Source organism: Syngnathus floridae, chromosome 17 (genome assembly GCF_059516105.1).
Source record: "Syngnathus floridae isolate MCC-2025c chromosome 17, RoL_Sflo_1.0, whole genome shotgun sequence".
Lineage (NCBI taxonomy): Eukaryota > Metazoa > Chordata > Actinopteri > Syngnathiformes > Syngnathidae > Syngnathus > Syngnathus floridae.
In genome coordinates this window covers 6,384,574-6,403,539 of record NC_142429.1, presented here as the reverse complement: position 1 = coordinate 6,403,539, position 18,966 = coordinate 6,384,574, and the positions used below count along the sequence as shown (strand labels likewise).

Genomic DNA, 18,966 nt, shown 5'->3' with positions numbered 1-18,966 from the left:
TAAATATACCAGTGGGCTGATTTCAGAATGAAATAGACATCATGTTTCTCTGCAGCCATGGGTTGCTCCTCGGGAGAGTTGTTTTGAAGCCCTAACAACTAGAGGGGAGGAAAACTTGTGTGGGGGGAAAAAAAATAACTCATCTATTTCCCGTGACACAATCTCTATAGCCGCCGCCCCCCCCAGTAGACACACACACATCCCCTTCAATAACCTCCCGTCTGGTGTTTGCCAATGGACACTTATCATTGACGCGCACAACATCTTTTCCTGCATCGCCATCGATCCCCTTATTGAAACAAGCCTCATTTGCAGTCTCCTCCTTGACATTTTTTCTCGCGTCTCCTGTCTCTTCTTTTCCAAACTCTTGACAGGCTGTGCAGATTTTGGCAGTTTGCTGTTCTCCCCCACCCCCTCCCCTAATCCTTCACCAGACTTGCCTCCTTCACAAATATACACGGATTTTCGGAGAAAATGCAGTCAGGCGCCGCAAGGCTGCAGACGCGACGCCGGCGTGTGATATGCAGTTTCCAAACTGGTAGTTAAAAACAAAAGTCACGAGGGGGGGAGACGCTTGCAGGTGCAGCAGCGGCAATTAAAACGACAAACATTGAGCGAAAATCGTTGCCACATCTTGAATATGTATGCCGGAAAATGTGGCAGAAAACATAAAGGGGGGAGATCAATTGTACAAACTCCTATACGGCCTCTGAATTGATCAATAAGCAGCCCAGCCGGTGCGCTTGCATGCATCCGTGTTATTTAGACAGGAAGGGGCGCCGTGGAAAGGGAAGGAAGGGAAGAAAACACAAGGAGTAAAAGAAGCGGCAGTAAATGATAAGAATGCCCTTAGATCAGATATTCTTAAATGTCACCGAGCCGAAGTCTGTCGATAGCGCTGAGTGGAATCTAAAAAGAACCGATCACACCGCATTCAGTACAACGGACCCCCGGGTGCTTCTTCCTTAACCATGACATTAAAGGCACTGTATAAGCCCCACTTCCCACTTGTCTTTGCATGTGTAAACCCGGATTCCCATTTGTCGCATGTGGAGCTCCCATTTTCCAATGGTGTGTAACGCCCAGTTTCAGGTGTCACATGACTAACCGCCAGTCTTCACGTTCTCAATTTCTATCCTCGATTTTTGAGTCTCTTCTATAAAAACAAGCTTGAATCTGTGAAGCGCATTAACTTTTTAAACAGCGTTATGTATCGTCTTCTACATGAAAGCATGCTAGTCAAAGGGGCTACCGATGCATCGGAACTTCACAATCCTTTTTGTGTAAAATGGCGATCAAATATACAGGGAGAGAACGCATGCATCACATACACCTTTTGATTTCGACAACTTTCTACCAAGAAGAAGCAGCCGATAAGGCGGTGTGTCGCTTTTATGAAGGCCTCTCACAACGGGTCTTAGTAGGAGATTTCGGCTTCACGCTTCCCTTGCCGCAGTCTCGCTAAATCGGCTTTCTGCGACCGCGGCGGTCATTAGCCTTGGCCTCCGGGTGGTAATCCCCTACTTTTCTGACTCTAATGGAGGCAGGAAGGGTAGAGGCGGTACTTCCGTGACGGATTTGGCCGCTGGCAGTCCAAAACAAAAAAGCCAAACCCAGGAACCAACACGTTAGGACTCATTTGGATTGGTCCAGATTAAGACACAATCCAGTTGGTATGCAAATTAAAAACCAAAGACAATCCAAGTCGTATGGGTATGAAGGAAAGACAGCTGTCCAAGATGCTGAGAAAGGCAATAATCAACACGAGACGCTAATCCAATCTAAAGTAAATCAAATCCAACACATGGCTGCCATTTTATTTGCCGCCCAGTCTCCAGTTTATGAAACGTCCGGCATAACAATGGTGGGCTGCACACAAGGGGAGCGGTCAAGGTTCATTCCTTTGCTCTATCAATTGCTTGAACTCGGGACGAGTCAGAGCAGAAAGGGAGCCATATGTCCCGGAGCTTCTCGCCGCCACGCTGTTTCCGAGCGCATCGTGCAGTGCATCTGTCTTGCCAGCAGGAACCCGTATTTAGGAAGGATGAGTTAAGCGGCGGCGTGTTTGCATATGAATCGGAGACACACTTAGGCGGACCGTGGAATGAAATTGAGTGGTCATGTGGGCAACAGGCAAGGCTGGACAATCCAAATTTCCGCATTGATTTGTATCGTAAAATATCTTTTGGTGTTCCGGTCTGGATTTTGCCGTGAGGTATTAGCATTAGCGGATTGCACACTGTAAACAAAAGTGGGCCACAAACGTGTCGAGCCAAGTGCTCCCGAGTGAGAGCGATTGTGTGAGGTTTTGATTTGTCTGTAGAATAATTTGATATACGACGGTGCCGCTTTCATAACAGCTCCAGCCACATTTGGGAGAGTCGGGCTGATGGATGGCTGTGATATGCGGCCCAGTCGTATATTTCTCTGCGGAGCGTCTCGGCGCAAAGCAAGTTGACTAGACAACACAAGGACGCCGTTTTGTTCGGTTCTTCGCTCAGTTTGGGGTCCTTGCGAAGTTCAGTGTTACGCATAATATCGGTGTTGCGTCTCGGAAGAATCATTGCGGTCCCCTCTGGAAGGTCACTCGAGTAACCGATGGGACACTGTCACGCTGGCATACAAGCTAATTCGGTGGCAATAAATTCGACAAGACGTTCGGAAAGTCAGTGTATTTCATAACCATGTCTTGGAAGCCGAATTTAAACGCTCATTTGAAATCCTGGTCTGAAAGCCTAAATTTACATTTCCACTTAGCGATATCTTTAATTTATGCAATTTGCGAGATAATGAGGGTAAAAAAATGACTTGGTCACAGCGGCGGGGAAACAGAAGGAGGCAAACAGATGTCTTATTTATTGCCCAGAATTGTCATGTTTGGATGCTTATACAGCACTTTATTGATCGCAAAGACTCTGTTGTCTTCGTCTTTTATTCATTATTATTTTGTTTCCATTGTTCTTAGGCGGCACATGGTATGTTTCCATCACATGGGCTCAGCGAGAGATATAAATTCTTGCAGGCTTACAAGGAATCTTTTGTTGGATCTACTGAATATCAACATCTTGACATTATTGAACAGTGTGAAGGTTATCTCAAGCAAGGACAAATAAATTCACGGAAAAGGCTCCAGACAGATCAAGGACAGGAAGTGGCGGTAGGTGGAGGATTTGGGTAACATGATTTGACCCGTTATCAATTTTCGGACTCGTCACATGACTTTGACTTGCCTGACATACATTTTCGGCACATTGATTTTGTAACTTTAAAAAGAACATCTGCTTTAACGGGAACTCGATTTGACTTGCTTAATTTTTTGCGACCCGACGGTGACCGCACTCGATCAATCGGCCGTATCGGCCCTCGGGGCTTCCGATTAATCAATCAGTTAAATACCCTCGCAAATTCACACAAGAGGAATCAATGAATCCCACCACCTGATCGGAAAAGGCATCCGGGTTACTTTCGGTGCTCCCGGGAGGAAAATGGAGCTCGGGTGGGATGTGTTTCAATGTGTGTCTCGCTGAATATTCATGCCGTGGAGCCTGCTACGATGGAGGTGTTCAGTTATTCATTATGCTTCTGCAAAAAGAAACACACCCACTGCGATGGAATATTAATAGTCGCCATTAATAAAATATCCCCCCCCTTAGCCCCACTGGATTAAGTCGACTTTCTTGACCATTACTCTAACAGGCATGTGACATCAGACCGCAGAAGAAAGTCAAAAAAGCTGGCGTTGTGTATTGCTGCATAAAAAATAAATAAATAAAACTGCGCTTCATTTTGATGGGAAATTTTGCAAACTAGTTGAATAAGTGCAATGGAACTCTGTAAGCGTGTACTCAAGAAGGTTGAATGTTTAATTTAGAGCCGGCTGAAAGTAAGCTGACATTTTGCCTATTGTTAGCCGAGATGAGTACACGGGACATCGTCTGGCGGGAGAAAAAAATAAAATAAAATGGAAATCAAGGCTGTAAAAAATTTACTCGCTTTCCTCATATTGGCGAAACGCAACTTCAGTACAGTAGACGACCCCCAGGGCCCCGTCGGCCACTGTACGCTCACCTTTGATTCGCCTCGAGGATGTTGTTGTGATGCCGTCATCTTCAGCAAGCGAGAGCGAGGGAGATGGGAAAAATAAATGAGCCATCCCGCCTTCGTCCTGACTCGTTCGCGACTGAGCGATCCCTTCACTCAACCGTATCTGCGGCCTCGGCTTTAATATGCAACAGCTCGCTAACAAGGCGCCATTTTTTTGGGGGGGACTGCGGAGGACAGTTTTCGTTTTCTACTTGATACTCTAGTTTTGTTTTAAATATATTTCCCCGGTGCCTTTGAAAAGAGCTCATTATGGACATGATAAGACGCTATCATCGACTTTGTCGTTCCAAGTTCACATTAGCCATGTACATCTGTTTTTGTTGACACACTTTCATCTGACAACTTTCAAGTTGAATAAATACAAGCAAACAGAGCGGGACACGCGGCGATGGCGACAGCGGTCACCCGGGGCGCCGCAAAACAGGCCGCTTGGAAGTAAGAGGGGAGTGGAAAAAGCCAGAGAAGAAGGTCAAGTACCTGCCACTTCTGTCAAACACGTCTCCGAGCAGCTGTCCTGCAGGGTGGCAGACCGCTTTCGAGGCTTTTTCATTTCAGAGGTGGCGGCTGATGTTTTTTCCCCTCATAAAAGCGTGCCTCTGCTCGTAACTTCGGGAATTATCTTGGTCTCTGAAAGGGCAAAAGATATTTTTAATGTGGGCCGAGTGACTCATGTGAAAACAGAGGTCTTACCCTCACAGTGCAAGAACCTGCATCTTCAATGTTTATGTACTTTACTGCTCCGATTTTTGCAGACAAAGAAATCTGCAAATTTGCTCACTTTTAGAAGTGATGAAAACATTTTGGCTCGATAACCGGAATCTGTAGTACTTCTCCAACTCTGATGCAAGTCTTACATTGTGAGTGTGCAAAAGGCTTGACTATCAGCAGGCTCACAGGCCCCACCTGGGGGTAGCGTGACTGCTCTCGACACAAAATCGCATCGGTGGATCAGAAACAGACAGAGCGGAGACTTCCTGACAGAGGAAGATGGGAACACAATGAACTCAAATGGTGACAGACTTTCTCCAAGCCAATTGGCTCTCGGAAATAGGATCCGTCATTTCCCGCCCCAAGCCCAAGGGGGTAGGCGGAGCGGACCTTTGCTCCAGGGACGAATTTCCGCCGGTTTGCGTCGGGGCCACGTGTTATCGGAGTAGAGTTTCACATCGGGTCGTTCTTAGAGGTGGCTCCAGATTTTGATCCCGGACCCCAGCGCCATTTTCCGCTCCCTAGATGGTTTCGGAGGACATATGGTTGGAGCCAGCGGCACCTGGCAGCGCCTTCAAACCAGAATGCGGATTGAAATTGTCGGCAACAGGGGCCGGGCGTGAGAAGAAAGGCCACGGGTATCTCCAAAGGATGGTGAGGAATTCACAGGCTTGGAGGCAATGGCATCTTGGATTATTTTTAAGACACATTTAGAAAACTCAGAGAAATAACAACTAAGCACCATTGACAAAATATCGGGCAAAATCGTCAGCCCTTTGAAAAATCTCCAATGATGTCATCACAAAAAATAATACCTCGTAAATGTTCAGGCCAACTGTCTCTACTGATCAAACTCTTAAACCTACTTTTTCCTCAATGTTGTGATCTACTGCTTCATTCTCAAAGGTTAAACAAGACGGCAGCTATCATCCCCCCCTCCGGCTCGGTCTAGCAAACCGCGATGGCTCTCGACCGCGACGGATCGATACGCACAAAGTTTTGGAACGATTTACTCTTCTCCACTGATGCTGCACTAAGTGGCCTTTATTAGAAGGGTCTCCATCATCATGTTTCAATTTAGCCCGCTTCCAGTCTAACAGGTTCGGGTTGTCAATACGCCGTGAATGCATATAAAGCCTTGGCGGCGAGGGAGGCGGGATAAAATTGATGATCAATATATACACTCATAAATGTGCAGACAATATCCCCTCTTCTGCCATGCATCATCAGCATCATAGCCCGCTGTTTAAAATAGATTACAGTGTGCGCGTGTCACAAGTGATGGATCGCGGTGGATTGGATCCATATTTGCACCAAGCGTTCGCTAATGAGCGAGGAGTGCGAGAAGAAATAGATAAACAGTAAGCCTGACAGTCCCAGCCCATTTGCGTGATGCTTTTAAGGTGGATTGCAGAACCGCAAGGCGTTTTAAGGCCTAACACATATCCTCTTGGGTGGGATTATTTATAGTTGGTTATAGCAGAGGAGAAAAAAAAAATAATGAAAAATAATTCAAATAACTCATAATTAATAATAAAATAAATAGTAATATTTTTAGGCAAAAGCCTGTGTGATGCCAAAACAGGAAGTTAACAGTCAGACCAGATTTTTGGGCGGGGTCTAACTCAGAGCCTCGGGCACACACCTCATTTGTTTTGACATGGCAAAATAAATAAACAAAGAATAATAATAATTAAAAAAATACAATGAGGACAATGAGTGTGTTTTGGTTGGCATGACGCACTCATAGTGTCGATCAGATTTTTTTTCCCAATCATTGTTAAGAGGAAATGCATTTAATTGTTTCCACTTAATTGCATCCCACAGGTTCCTGTCCGTAAGCTTCTTTGTGATCCTTTGTAGCATGTTGTATCCCTGAGCCCCCCGCCACTCTCCCCCCTCCCAAAAAAAAGTGGTCGGAAGCTCTTCTGTATCCCTCATTCGGGTGCTGCAAAACGCTTCACTTGTCACCACAGAGCTCCTTTAATAAACGCCGAAAAGAAAAATGCCTGGCTTTGAGTGGCAGAGTGTGACTGTTTCAAACCGTCGGGATTCCGCCGTAATCCTACCCAAAGAGCGAGCGTAGCCCGACTTTAAAGTTGCAAGGGGGGGTGTGGGGACAAAGAGCAGAGAGGGGCAGAGTCCTGGGAAGCCATGCGGGCAATTGCTTGAGAAGGAATGACACCAGGGCTTTCTAACTTTGAAACGGAGGGATGTTCGTTTTTAGCTCAGGACCTCTTCAAATAGAGCAAAATGTGGGTTAGATCTTCTGAGGAGGTGTGACACTTTGATGTGCTGTACGAGTTGAAACAAGAAGTCAACAATAAGAGCAAGTACAGAACACTGGGTTGTTTCCTGATCATCCTCTCAATAATATTGGACGACAGCAATTTAATTTTATAATTTCTATTTTTCCCCCCCGTAACTGCTAACTTTCCTTCTAACTTTCCCTTTTGTCTTGCGTCTCCCCGTCAGCTGACAGCAGCGTTTGCGCTTCCACTGGAGACCTCTCGCCTGCTCACCGGATCCAAGTTGCCATGGAAAAGCCCCGAAAATGGGGCGAAAAACATTTGGGGGGGCGTCTGGAGGGAGGCGGCGAGCTTCTCAGGCCCGACCTGTCAAACCATCAAGATCTTTTGATGGCTGAGTGAAAAGGCGCGTAACTCGCCGCAAAGAGAAATACTGGGGAGGAGGAAACTAATCTGCTAGAGTCGAGATTTAAAAGTTTGCCATAAAATGCCAAGATCAAATAGCCAGACAGTGACTCGCTGATATATAATCGGAGAAAAATCGTCACGTACGCCAGTGCGACAATCAACTGTCTATAATCGAGGCGTTAATTACCTCGGGAGAGCCGTTTGGATGATTAATGCCGGTCAGCGCTAGTGCGATTAAAGACGAGCTGGCACCGAAAAGCTGATGTATTAACGCGACAAATCAAAGTGCAATCGTTACAATCACAAGCGGCTACGGTCTCCGACGAGTGATTGATGAAACAGAACGATGATACAGAAACGATGCGGGTGACGATCGTTCAAACGACCGACCACCTCGTCAACGACGTGCGAGAACTCTTTTGTTTGCCGATCATATCGTCTCGTGGCCGTTCGGATTTGGCGGTTATGGAGGTCACCGTTGGCCCGCCCGCAAGTAAGAAGACGCGCCATATGAAATATGTAAAGAGACGGCGATGAATAAGTCACTAGCTAAAAACGTTTGAAGCGTAAGTGACACACCAGCAGGGACGTGACGCTGACAGTCAAAGCTCACATTTACAGACGCGTTTGAAGTGGAACTGTCAGCCCAGGCCCCTGCTGAGGTTCTGGAGTCAAAACCACCTGTCTAGAATCAAACTTTATTTTACCCGATATGAGATAGCAACGCAAGCGAAGCGATCGGCGAGATTCTCATTTTGCTTTGATAGAAGTCTGCCCGTTGTTCTCTTTGGAAGTGTCCCAAGCGTCGCTTCAGCCAGACAACTCCAAAGTCTTGATCTCCGTGATTACATCATGTCTTTTTCCCTCATCTATTGGAGCCCGAGACGCAGCTGCCGTCTAAATCTCGGCTTGGAAGCGACATGGCGTCGGGCCAGCAGCGGACAAGAAACGTTGCATGATCTGGCTGACAGTGGCAGCGACAAAGAGCCTCCAAAATATTTTGGATTTTTGTCATGAAGAATTAACTATCCGATCAGAATCGGAAAATGATTTCGAATTGGGTCTCGAGGCAGGGTTACGATTTCAATTATGTTTTCAGGTCCAGTTTAAAAAAGTTTTAAAATTCAAGCCTAGGATCTAGTTTCAAGTTAAGGCTTTGAACTATAGTTAGGGAGAAATCTGGGAGAATTTCATGACAAAGTCCAGCAGAGAGTTAAAAAAAAAAAAAAAAAGCCTGGAAGAGCGAGCATGACCACGAGATGAAAGCCGAGCGAGATTGTGTACGTTTGGGTCCGGCAGGCTTGGCGTCACCATCCGCACAACGGCGACCGAGCTCCGAGGCAACAACCGCGATAAGGCGGCCAAATCCTGACAAAGCGGTGGCCTGCGGGCATCATGTATGACGCTCTCGTGTCTTCATGTTATCTCTCTGGTACACGCGTGTGAGCATTCGCATGCGTGGCGGAGAGTATGAGAAGCGAATGTGTGAAGATTGCGATGTCAAGCCTACAGGCTGCCGACGACATAATCAATAACAACATCACTCTAGCTGATGGATGCTTGGCATGTTGTTATTATTACATGACAATGACAAAGGGGCATAAATTAATCAGCGCTGTTTTTTTTTTTTTTTTTTTATAGCCAACAGATCTCTCAGCTTCAGCTGAGGTGCAAACGTCAACTCGGTAGCCATCCAAATGTTTTGTTATCAAGGACGCCAAGTGAGCAAAATGCTCATCGGGAGAATGAGTTTTATATTTTTTAAGATTGTCGATCTAACACGCACCTGGGTCCAATAGTCTGAGGCCTTCTTTTTTTTTTTTGACTAATTTATACAAGCAGGCTGGTTTGGAGTTTCAAGCTGTGGGTAGAGTTTCTAGTTGAGCTTTTTGAACTTAGGCTTACAAGTCAAGTTTATTTTGCAGAGGATAAAGAATATATGCTTCACTGTATAAAATACATCTTGTTATATTGTACAAGCTGTTCCCCCATTTGAGTTGGGTTATATCACCGCAACTATCGATGCTAATGGCGTTTACGATTATGTATTAGCATTAAGCTAGTAGGGGCAGAGTCCATTATTGAGTCCAAGTTATTTGGTTCTTTTCTATCCACAACATGCAATTCTCTTTGTTTTATAATTAGTTTGACATTTAGCTTGAAACCTCCAAGAGATTTTCTTCTGTGGTGTCCTAGCGTTTCACAAAGTTAAGTCGAAATGGGAAGAATGGTCGCCACATGCACGCAGACGATTAAAAAGGAGCCAAATCAAGAGGGTGTCTTTTAGATGGATTGCTTCATTGCAATGTTGCTCCTTAAGAGAGCCACGAGGCGGCTTCTCTAAAGCATTTGCACATTAGGAGGACAGACACAAGAAAACAATTTCCAGACATGAAAAAAAAAAAGTTTTAGAAGTAAAGAACAAGAGTTACCTGTCCCATTTGACTTTGTACGGGACTTTTCCCTCGCTGCCGCAGTGGCGTTAAAACAAGAAGGATGTCGCACGGCTACTGAAATATGACTCATTTACTTTTTGGAGAAAAAAAAACCCATCTGGGCGTTCTTAAGATAACGCCGACCATCTGTGTCGGCACGCGAGTCCCTAACTAGAGATTTGACTTCCAGCGGTCGAGACGACGACGGGGTGCGGGGGAACATTTAGCTTGGAGAAATACGTATTTGCAGAGAGGCGGGAAAAGATGAGCAGTGTGGCCGTAATGTGACCAAAAAAAACCATCAAATCACTAAATAATTGCTGGAATCAAGTTAACATGTGATTCAATAAAATATTCATTCATAAAAGGTTTATTTGAGCTTGTTAATGCCACTATTGAGTTGGAGATTCAAAATATTTGAAAATTGTGGGAAATTTATTGTAGCACATTTGAGAACAAATTATTAAAATAAAATAAAATTGAGAATAAATTAATTTTGGCTTGTTCTTACCTTTTAAGAAGGATTTCAAACTATGAATACGGTTAAAAAAAAATTACATACAGCAGTTTGCGGTTGATTGAAAATGCATATTTTTTTAATTGCTAAGAAAATAATCACCGAACCTTGGTGGTTGGTGGACAGCGTCTAAATCAAGATGTATTCCCCTGCTGAATGGAGCAGATCGAGAACATGGCGCCAGGTCAGTTTCCATTAGCCACACCTCACGTCAATAAGTGTGCAACTCGCTCCAGTTATTAATTGATCATTTTATAAACTGACATTCCTATGCACAATAAACGGAAAAAATGAAAGCAACACAACGCCATCAAGGAAACCAACAGCCAACATCGTGTGCAGTTGTGTCCGTGTGGGTACAACGCCAATAAATTAAAGCAAAGCGTGAACTTTGCACAGACAAATCTCCTCACATCTGCCGCAAACAAATGCTCTAATAAAGGCGCATCTGCCCTCTTCCCATTTCCCGCCGTCACTTGCCACGTCCCGAAGCCTCTCGACGCCAATGACGGTGCCAATGTCACCTGAGTTGGCCGAGCCATTATTGCACAGGCGTTCTTAATAGCCACATAGATTAAAGTCCGGCGGAACAAGACGTCGACAGATTAAAAAAAAAAAAAAGAAAGATAGGAAAGAGGATGATGAATTGCCTCCGATTGAGAGGCAATCATGCATAAATTACTTGGATGTGCTCGGGTGTAATAGCCAGTTTTCACTCACTCTCACGGAGATGCGGTTTAAGGCGAAGGGGTTGGGGAGGTAGAGGCAGGAGGAAAGGAATGTGGGGGCAAGGCTGGGAGGGGGGGGGAGTCAGCTGGGTGGCGGGTAAAGAACGAAGCGGGTCGCAGCTGTCTACTCAATCACATCACCGTCAAGGGTATCGCCCTGACACCGTCTCCACTCTTTGCCCCGAGCCTCCGCCACAAATCTCCCAATAGACATTTGCTACTGTCAGACAGCATCCCCCCCGCCCCTCCCTTCCACTGCCGCCCACCTTCGCCTCCACCCGTGAGGCCCCCCCAAGGCTCCACAAGCACGTCTCAGAGGCCCAGCAGGATTGCAGCGAGAGCTTCGTGAGCGTCTTGATTATTCCGGATCCCGGCTAACAGGAATCTAGCATGTTCCACACGCCTCGTTTTCTTTGGTTCCGCTTTCTGTATGGAAGAAAGAAATATTCTTTGGACGGCAAGAAAGATACCGAAGTTGAGATCGGTTGACGTAATGAATGTGGACGTGCCCGGCGTGTGGCACTGGCGGCTTTTAAAAATAATAAAGTAACGACAACGTTTATTGACTCGATTCCAAAGAACTTCATTTGGAGGACGCGTTGAGGATGAACACGACAGAATATCAGTTTCTCGGCGATTAAACCGAGCACCATCTGCAGAATCGCAAACAGCCAGTAAGCTTGGCTGCTGTTCAGGCGAGCTACAGTTTGCTCTCGTCGCCGCGAGTGACGGGCGGGGCGGCCGTGGGCCTCGGGGCCGTCAGAACACTTGAGGGCCTGGGCATTGGTCTCCCTTCACGACATCGCTCTTCATCAGCATCACTGCTGCTTTGAAACGTGCCACCGCGGTCCCCCTCGAACCCCCCGCCCTTCCTCTTTTTATAGCCCAAGTGGTGTATTAATGCCAGCACAGCAGGGAGCCGGGGAGCAAAACAAACCCGGGCCACTTAACTCGATCGTATTCACAATGGCAAATTAGGCAGAAAAAAAAAGTCGCCGCACATCCCTACCAAGGAGAATGAACGAGGGGGTTTTCCTCGGTGACTCATTACGGCGGCGGTAATAAGCAGAGAAGCTGGAGCAATGGGCAAAATTGCGAGGGGATACGCTGGTTAATATTTACACTGCACTTTGTCACCTTCATATTCTATACGGCGCATCAGCGAGCCAGGGAGGAGGATTAATAGTGCCGCTCCTCGCACCATTAATCCTTAAAGATGCTTCGGACAGACTCCCGCCTTCCGCCGGCGGGCTTTTTTCTTTATTCCGCGTCAACCTATGAACCTGATGAGCTCGCGGCGCACGGACGCTCTCTCGGGCGGAGTTTCAAGTCAGAGTTCAAGTCCAGGAGGTCCTTTAAGAGAGCGGCACCGAAGAAAAAATAAAAGGAACCGGAAGGAAGAAAAAGAGTCATTTGGTGTCGTCTAAGACGATTGGACAGAAGAGCTTGTCGCTAACTTAGCTTAAAAGCGTCAAGGCCGAGCATTCCGGCCGGACGGCTCAGCAGGAATGCGACACGGAGAAGGGCCCGAGAGCTTTTAGCGTACACGCCGGGAGGCAAAGGTGACACCCTTGAGTACTTGTAAAGCGCAGAGCACGTTCGGTGACCCGGAGAGGACAAACTGGATTGTTGTCAGCGACGGCTGTTCACTGCTACGCCATTAACCTTGGTGAAAAGAAGCTAATAGGAGTGCTGTGTTACTTTTACGAATGAATTTCTCTGGAGGCGATACAAAAAAAAAAAAAAAAAAATCAAGTCACCCTTACAGGATGGAGAGGAGAACAAATTGTCGCTGCCAGAAAATATTGGTTTGGAAATCTATTAAATTCACGGAGAGATAGAAAAAAAAAAAAGGAAATTCAGTGGTTATAAAAAAAAGTGTTACAAAGTTACAAAGCACTCCAATTATATATAAAATGCTGATCAAATTTCTACACTGGCAAAAAAAGTAAGCAAAACAAAAGGAGATATCAGATAAGGGATTCCAAGGTCAAATCAATACATCCATCCCTTCGACAAAAAAAAAAAAATTGCAGCAATTACTATTAATAAATGAACGATGTCGGGGTGTCACAACTTTGTGCGGAAATGACAAATCGATCTCGTTTGTATTCCGTTTCGACCTTCGCAATCACAAGGGACTCCGTGATTGTCCCGGTATTGTTTTTCTCTGGCGGGAGCGTATGGAGAGAAATAAGACTCATCACTCATCAGACTCATTAAGACTCGCAGCGTGAGCCCAAACTCGTCCCGGACCGCAGAGACGACACGATCCTTTTCATCCACAACAATATTAAACACGCTGAACGGAAACGGACAAATTAGTACTGAAACAACAACTTTAGGGCAAATAATGGTCGTCCATTCATCCATTTTTGATCGCGCTTGTCCTAATTTGGCCGCAAGTGCGCTACAGTCTGGACCCGCCAATTTTTAGACAGGTTACTGCAGTTCATCATAATCATAATCAATTATGCAAGTCCCCAGTAAAGGTTATCTTGTCATAATAACAACAATTATGACAATGAAAGATGATGGTAAGAGTCTTGTTTTTGTTTACAATATTTTAATCAAAGTTGCATCCGGAAGTGACTATTATACTTTATATATTATATAACTTTGATTATACATTCGACTAATAATAATAATGTTATTGTGTTTTCAAATACTGTGGTAATTAAAGTTTTGCTTTTCCTTTATTTAAGATACATTTAGAGTGACACTACAATTATTAATATTAATATTAAAGTGATCATTATCATTATTATTATTATTAATAATAATAATAATAATATATTTATTATTAATATACTGATGATTATTATTATTAATATTATTATTATTATTATTATTATTATTATTGTTAGTAGTTGTATGCTGGTGTTGTCAAATTCTTTTTCAAAAAACTATTTATTTTGCATTATTAAAACACTGTCAACCTGGCTACAATTTGTCGTTTTTTTCCGTAGACCGAAACCAAAGCGGCCAGAGATTGATACACATCTTTTGGCAGTAATTCCATTGAGCTAAATGGGCCACATCAATAAAATCCCGTAGAGCTAGCTTCTCATCAACCAGAACAACAAACAACAAGACAAGTCGGAGCGAGACAACGGCGCACCAACATCTAAAAAGGGTCAACTTGTCAGCATCATGTGTACCAAACACATCCAACGTGTGTGTGCGGGCGCATGTGTCTGCGATATCAATATAAATGTGAAGTGCGGCGTGTCACGGCGGCCACTTCACAAAGAGATGGGGCGAGCCTTCCACGGAGGTGCCGGCGAGCAAAGAAAAACAAAAGCTATTGATATAAATGATGTGCCGACTGAGCAAGCCCCCCGGGCAGGGCGAGCGAAGGTCCGCTCGATACCAATTGATCGCGGGAGGCCCGCGCATTCATCTTAATTCTGACTAATTAAGGTAGCGGCTGACGAGGAGCGACGAGGAGAAGTGGTTCGGGGGTGGGCAAGCGGGCCTAGTCGTCGGTCTTCGCGTCGGCGGGACCTCCCAGATTACAAAATAAAGCCCCCGTGTTTCCGAGCGTGGAACAAGTGGCGAATTAAGAAAATCAGCTACGGAAACAACAAGCGACACCACATTAGCGTCGCTGCCAAAACGAATTCCCGCCTCGTCAGCTTCAGATAGACATCAAAGCTTGTTAATTGGCAGCGTGGGGGAGGAGAAAAAGTTGATCATAGAAAACAATCAAGAATGTGATTTCTTGACACGCTTGCTACTTTGGTCAGCCTTGAGCAAAGACGAAGATGCTGAGATGGAATCGATAATGTTATGGAACAAATCATCCGATACTTTTGTCTGTGCTTGTGTTTGTACGTCACTGATAAAAAAAAAGTGAAGGCCAAGGAGACAAGTCCAAGAATCCAAAGCTAACATTTGTTATTGTCAGGGTGAGTTTGTGGCTTTCTCTGCGTGTCCCTGGACAATAAAGTATAAGCATTTCAGCAAAGTATTGATCGTACGTGTTATAAATATTGAACCGTCGTCGGGTATTGTCACCAGGATGGTGTTCACAAAAGAACAAGATGGGTTTCTGACATATAAAGTGAGCTTCTATTCAGAGAAGTCTTGAGGAGTCGCCAGGGTGTGCGGAGTAAACATTAGCTAAGATCCACAAAGACAGATGTTGCAGTTCCTTTGGCTAACTGCACTCGATTTCTTCAGGAAAGACTTTTGCCAAAAAGACTAAGCGGGAGTGAAGTATGTGCATCAGCAGTTCTCATGGATTTGTCTAGTTTTTCTGTATTATCTGTATTACTTTTCAATCTTCAAGTTGGTTGCTTCCATTGACACTATTTCAAAACACCAAGGTCCAGATAGATCCCAAAAACTTGAGAAACTGAAAAAGGTTTTTGTGCCTCCATAAGGTTTTAGTAAAACGTTTCTGGAAAAAAAAATAAAAAATTAATAAAAGGGAATCTCAATTTCTAATGTTAGATGGATATATGACATTTCCAAAAAGTCGATTTGTCGTGACCGAGAGCAGAATCTGATGTGACCGAAAGAGCTAAAAACGACATATTTTAAAATCCTCTTCCCTGTGGACATGACCTAAACTTGGAGCGCTTTTCAGAAAAAAGATTTCTTCAACACTGCCAAGAGCCCAGCTTGAGATTTTTATCTGCTCCCCCCTGAGGATGTCAGGAGGAGGGAGGAGGCAAAGTCATGAACGGCGGTGGGTGGCGTCGCCGATAATGCTACCTGACTGGAGATCCCAATCTGACAACACACTCGCGGACATTTACAAGAAGGCTCGCTCGGCCGGCCTCGCTCGGCCCTCAGACAAGGCTGACACAATATCAGCGTCGCAAAGTGACGGACAGCCGGCGTATCTCCATCAGACAAGAACTCATTGTTGGGACAAAATAGATCCGACTGACCGGGCTGACCCGCGACCTTTCCCGGCTCTCTGTCGAGCCGGGAGAGAGTGACAGATAAGCTTGGCTATCAGCTACTTCTTCATTGACACATAAACTGGAATGCCCTTTGCACCTCCCGCTGCTGTCTATTCATAATCCAGGCTTGGCTGGACCGCCGTCCCTGGAGGCCAAACGCACGGGCCGAAGCCTGACGGTATTTCATCCGGCGAGAGACTGCAGACCGACGCGGTGTCATTCACTCACATCAAATTAACAAATTGGGACGGACACATCCCCCTGAAATCTCTTCTCATCAGCTCGAGTGTGATGTCCTAATGACTCTGGCTGTCGATAGCGGTCCACATAAACACACTAAGCCCTGAGGGGGGGGGGGCAATTAAGGAGCGCATGAAGATGTTTTCCTTGTGTCACTGCTTGTTCTGGTACTAATAAGATGTAATTTACGGCTGTATTGTCTAGTGACAAGGCTTTTATCAAGATCATCTTTGGTGTCAGAATAAACCGACTCGAAACTGAAACCTCTGTTTATTTTTCAATATTGTTTTTCTTGTTGACAAACATCGAACATCCGATAACCAGAAGATGATTGGATTCCTAAAAACCTTACGACACATGCCCGAAGCCAACTTTGGACTTGAGTTGTTCTTGGGTTCCCTTGATCAGGACTTGGTCTTCAACTGGTCTTGATCTCTACCTGTCTTGCTCTTGACTTGGTCTCAACTATTCAACATCTGGTCTTGATGGTGTGTACGCAGATTTGATCCAAACTCAGTCTCACATTGCCTTAGTCTTGATTTGGTCTGGACGAAAAAATATTGTAGGTGATTCAGAGATCATGCTTAGCTTAGGCAAAATAAGATCTTCAGGTCTTCTCTCAGGTCCAACATTTGCGATCTGCTCCCACAAATATTCTTCTGTACGACTCGAGGAAAATCTTCTGACAAGTCATTGTGGAAGAGTGGTAGCTGTTTTGGATCCGAAGGGGAGGAGGGGAAGCGACTCTTGATGTGACGCGCACAGGTGGCGTCTACGAGTGATGGCTCCACGCAGAGCCGGCTCGACTCAGCCCGTCATCACGACAAATGCGGTGAGGCCTCCCTGGACCTCGACTCTCTTTCCGACTGTCACCCTAGACGTCCTGCTGTAGTGATGATGCAGAGATTCGCCTCGACACCGTTGACCTTGATCGGAGCTCTGCATAATATTACAGATACAAATACAGCGGCGGGAGACATGAAAGCCACAGGAATCTTTTCAGATTGGCGCAGCTTTTGGATGAATACTGAAGGCTAAGCGTAAACAACCTTGAGAGTTTTCAAATATTTGGTGGATCAACATGGAAAAACAAACAGAACCATAGCAACCAAAATCAAGACTTGCAAGCATGTCAGTGTAAATTTACTGATTCTGCTTCATTACACACTTGATCTTTGAGTGGATCTACAAAAACCTTTAGGTGTACAATAAATGGACACTATCAATTTCCATTTCGTATCATCTCTCTAGAAGCTCCCAAACGGCAGCCTTTCATGCCCGTACAAAGAAAGGTCTTCAATTTAATTCGCCATCTGTGGCCAGCTTGAAAAATTATCTGAGAAATGAGATCCGTGACCCCGAATACAGAGCGACGGAGACAAGTCCTGGCAAAGGGAGAACCTCCGAGCCCCTCCCCATGTGGCACGGCTAAATATTTACCCTTCTTCACTGTGCTGTCCAGACGAATGCGCTCAGCCCTCACTCAGCTCCCCCCCCCCCAACCCTCCAACCGGCGTACTCAGAAGTGGCGAGAGCTGACACGGTTGCGGCCAAGACTTTCCACTCAAAGCCAGAAGGTCACGGAACCTGGGAGTGAGGCTCTTTCAACCATGCAGCGACAGAAAAGCGGGAGGATAAAAAGTCATATCATTTTCTTGACGTTTTGGAGAGCCCCCTTAGAACTCCTCTCACTAGGCTTCTCTGACTCAGCGTTCCATATTCATCTTTTTTTTGGTCAGATTTAATTGCCGCAGCAAAAAAAAAAAAAAAGCTGAGAAGAAACGCTTGAGCACCGAGAGGACCGACCGAGAGCACCAAGTGGGAGGTCTGCACTCAACCTGATGGATGCATAAGCGCTAATAATAAGAGGCCTCATTACACATAACCAGATGATTCCCACAGATACGAGCTTGGCGTAATAGTCCTGCTGCGAGCGCTAACAAAGTGATGAACTACTATTTCCGGGGAGGATATTTTGACTTATCACCGCTTGAATTTGAAAATTGCTTTGAAAAAGTGTGTTGAAGTGCTGTGAACAAACCATCGTCAAAAGCTGTTGAGGATAAGAACAGAAGTTTTACAGGCTGTCGGCCATTTTGAAAATTTCTGTCTCAGTGCTGTTGTTGCTGTAAGAAGAATCCAATTAGTGCTTTCAGGAAATTGACAAATACAAACTAAGGTGATCAAACTTCACATTAACGTCGCCTCGATCCTTAAGGGCCTTTTTAAAATGCTATCATTAAAATACATTCAATAATTAGTGAAGCTGTAGAGCGGGAACATTTATCATCTATAATCGGGTCGCGTGACAAATATCCGAGGTCCGAGGTATACAGCAGCGTAATAAAAGTTAATCAAATTATCACGCTACATCATTGCTGACACAATTTAAATGGACTGAAGAGTCCGTTAGATGAAGAGCGCAATAAAGTCGATTGAGGAAACATCAAGTTGATGGCGCATTACCGTGATGTATTTAATTTACGCCCGTATCGAACGTCGCGGTACAAGTGAGATGCTCCAAAGGTGAACTCGGGAGCATGGACCAGCTCCAGCTCGGCGGGGATAAATCGGCATGTTCAACTTTGCGCGGCGCGGCGAGCTGAGGAGGCAAACTGCCGGCGAAGATGAGGAAGCGTGCCCGTTGCGCCGCGCCGACTG

The 18,966-nt window shown here is 45.4% G+C and overlaps 1 long non-coding RNA gene across 1 annotated transcript in view; it reads right to left on the bottom strand.

Annotated features, from left to right (window-relative positions):
* LOC148383979 (uncharacterized) overlaps positions 1-18,966 on the bottom strand; it is a 34,817-nt gene that overhangs the window by 13,069 nt on the left and 2,782 nt on the right. The window contains exon 3 of the long non-coding RNA XR_015853560.1: positions 4,582-4,731. This is a non-coding gene — a long non-coding RNA (uncharacterized LOC148383979). The remainder of the gene's footprint in view (positions 1-4,581; positions 4,732-18,966) is intronic.